The sequence below is a fragment of the Apostichopus japonicus genome, chromosome 22 (genome assembly GCF_037975245.1).
Source record: "Apostichopus japonicus isolate 1M-3 chromosome 22, ASM3797524v1, whole genome shotgun sequence".
NCBI classification, from domain to species: Eukaryota; Metazoa; Echinodermata; class Holothuroidea; order Aspidochirotida; family Stichopodidae; genus Apostichopus; species Apostichopus japonicus.
The window spans coordinates 22,275,183-22,278,986 of NC_092582.1; the positions used below are offsets into that span (position 1 = coordinate 22,275,183).

The following is a 3,804-nucleotide window of genomic DNA, read 5'->3' on the forward strand; positions in this document are numbered from 1 at the left end:
GTCAGTTTAATTTAGGTTGGAACAAAGTTATATTTCTTCAATAGATATTAAAATAACCTTTTTTGTGTTACTTCTAAAGATGTTCCTAATACAGTAGTCGCCTCTAAATATACCGTACTGTGACGTATTGACCATTTGCAGGTACGAACGAACTACATGTAAAACAAACCAAAAAACAAACAAACATAAAATATATATCCACATATATTCAAGCGTGTACTATTAATCCACAAATGACGGCTATAAACTATATATATATATATATATATATATATATATATATATATATATATATATATATATACGAGCCTGTATAATTAATCCCCAGTGACGACTTTCATCACAGTAACTATCAACTATACACGCAGATTTGTGATCTCATCTGACAACTCATCAAAAAACGAATTTGGTTTACATTGGGAATCAAAGCTTTAAGAACATTTCAGAGAATGGTTTAAGATCTCCTATACCGGAAGGAAACCCTTCATTTCTTTCATTTCTGTTGTCTGTTTTGTAAATACTCCACAGGTGTCCAGCAACCGAAATACATTTTTTTTCTTGTTAATTAAGCCCGTTTGAGGATTTCTTTCTCCGTTCTCAAACAATAGATTTTATTCCAAGCAACGAGATGGCTCAAATTTCCATACAGGTGCGGGCTATCGTTTCATTGTAAATCACTTTCTATTTATGCTCATTTTCATGTCTACGATGGCAAAAAACGTTCTCTAATGAAAAGAGGTGAGAAGCATTGGAAGACTTGCATCACATGGAGTTATTGTCCCCTAATATGCTAGAGAGATTGAACATGGTCAGTTAAGATGTAAATTATAAACGTCTTTGATGCCACTCTCATGTTTTTACTCACTGGTTTATTTTACTAATTTTGAGCATCAAGGAAAGAATACTTTCAGTACCGTAACCATTTTCTGTCTTTATAGCATGTTGAAATTGAGAGGGGGTCGGGGTAAGGGGGCTGAAGGGGGAGAAGAATAAAATTGATTGTTTCGTCATCATAACAGAATCACGTACGATTCCAATAATTATTTAAAAGCATATTCAATGTTGGTTACCCCTAAAACTAACGAATCAGATATATGTCGTTTAGGTCATTTCCACAATCCTACCTACGTAACGAATAATTGTTCAGGGTTAAACCGATACAGAAAAGTATTTTTTGATCTACAATATACTGGACTTTGCTGCGTTCGCAAACTTCCAAAGTTTTTATGCAGATATTATCTTTTCCGAGTTTGATAACACTTCCCAGTGCATGGGCGTGCGCAACGAAAGATGGGGGGGGGGGGGGTTGATGAGGCGGGGATATCCCCTTCTTCACCTCCATCGTCAGTCAAGATGCTTCAATGGGGGGGGGGGGGGTTCTTTACATTCAGTCGGGGAGGGGAAATTATTAGACGTCAATTATAGTCTAATCCACCATTTGAGGTTTATACGTCTATTTTGTTTTGAGTGGGAGGACTCCAGACACCCACTCCTACATGGAAGTCGGCTCCAACCCCCCTCCCCACGTCACCTCCTTTGTAAAAATAAAACATTCGCCTCTGGCCATTTCATAAATGTTCACGCCCTTAATCCTTATTCAGTCGGGATACACCTTAGAATTTGAAAGCCTATGCACGTCACTGTCCGATAGTGTACAGTACTAATGTTAATGAAACAATAACGAATTAACAGAATTATACACTATGATCAGTATGTACATTTAGGTGCTTCAAAAATGTTTTACGCACATCTTTAAAAAATAAATAAAAAAGAATGAATTAATATACAGTAGTAATGCACTTATTTGCTTATAAAAGTTTCTCTTCCAGAACGCTTGTGGATTGACGAACTATAATACAGCGTTTGAGACATTTTGAGGACGGAAAAGAAGATTTCGAGGGGAAAGGGGGGTTACTCAAATTTATAATCATTTCAATTTAGAAAGCCATTCCAGATGGGAAGACCGTAGATTACTCTTGGTTGCAAAACCCACCTTACTATGACCCGGCCGGGAATCGAACCCGGAACCTCCAGATTGCCTCAAATACCACCGCCTTTATCCACTTGGATACAGCACCGGTTATCAATTTTATTTTAAACCTCGGGGACTACAATCCTTCAAATAAAATTACATTGACGTAACAATCTATTTACAGGACTTAACGAGGGTTTCTCAATACCTTGGAGGAGACAGAATTATTGTCAGGTGTGCGTAATAAGAATTTTCGGTGTTAGAAAGCGAAGTGTTTTAACATCCAAGACTCTTGTCCAGTAATGAATGGGGGTAAAAACACCGAACTCCCATTTCTTTAAACTGAGGGCGTTATTCATGATTGACGGACTAGGGTCCCCACAGAATTAAGGAGCAAAGTTCACCATGACTCGCGTGTGTCTCATTACCGGGATGACTTACAGTCACGATCGGCGGAACGTAAACGAACGATTGGACAATGACAGGAATCACTAAAATGGACTAATACAGCAAATATCTCAACCGCACCATTAACCCGAAAGTAATGAGAAGAGGAAAAGAAAAAAATAATAATAATAATGAGACGCTAAAAGAAAAAATCCAGGAAAAGTCTCAAGAGAAAACAAGAACGGCCTAATTAGGTTCCTTGTGGGATCGATAAGCGATAAAATTCTCGGTGGTCGCGTGGCCGAGCTGCATTCCACAAAGTACATTGTATTGTCTCTATTTGTTTGAAAACCTGTCCCTCTTTACTCGAGTTTAACGTGTCCTACTGATTACGCAATACTTTCAAATTAGCATTGCGTGCATTATATCACGTGGTCGGGAAGTTCCCCGTCCTGCCGTGTCTTCGAGTGTAGGGCGGTGCGGACTTGGGTGTCACGTATTAGAGTAGGTGGGCGGAGTGAGATCATAGAAGAACCACTTCATGGTAAAGATTTTGGCATACTGATCGTCCCGCAATTCCGGTCTCAGTGATATCGCCGACGTTCCCGCCTACCCGAGTCCGTCATACGAGCTGAACTGTACACAGTGGGGAAAGGGGATCTAGGCCATCCCCCAGACCCAAATATCTGTCAGGCCTCACAATAATTGTCAGGAGTATTTTGTTTTAGTAAATAGGTCATGTCTCTCCCCCCCCCCCCCCTCCCACAAAAAAAAAATAGGTTTGCCTCCACTAAAATCAGAAGTCTAGCTACGCCCCTGACTGTACGAGGTTTTAAAATAACCGATCAACAGCTTTACATCATGACATTCCAGTCGCAATAACGGTGAAATTAAAATAATCATTACGAGAGTGATTCTTATCTGCAGATTTAGGCTAGTCGCATCAATGTAGGCAAAGGGTTTATATTTAGTTTCGTGATTTCGGGCATCTTTTTCAGTTTGTACGAAACATCCCAGAAATGTGTCTAGATTCACTGGGTATTAATCAAAAATATATCAAAATTCATCAAACTAAGACATTCTCCTACATTCACCAAGTGACTGTTAATTCGGGAGACATTTTTTCCTTTATCTGGGGCATAAAATCTCTCGGGGCGATGTCTGCACATCCCCGCAAGCGAGCTTGAAGTTCGCCCGCTTTGTCGGGTCAATCACAAATATTGGCATCCCCTCCCTCCTCCCCCGCCTCAGTCGTCGGACTATATAATAACCGCCTGAATTACAAACGCAATCACGCTTTTTCTTTTAAACTCATAAATATGTAAAATAATGTTTGCTTATCAAATATACGTCATTGAAGTCTATACTATTTTGTCACAGAGTAATTCCGTTGTCCCTCAGCCCCTTCACTGGATGCACGACCCCTCTTTGTGTTTTTTTTTTAC

The 3,804-nt window shown here is 39.5% G+C and overlaps 1 protein-coding gene across 1 annotated transcript in view; it reads right to left on the bottom strand.

Annotated features, from left to right (window-relative positions):
* Positions 1 to 3,804, bottom strand: part of LOC139963509 (LIM/homeobox protein Lhx9-like) — a 109,346-nt gene that overhangs the window by 97,398 nt on the left and 8,144 nt on the right. The gene's annotated exons all lie outside the window — the stretch shown is intronic.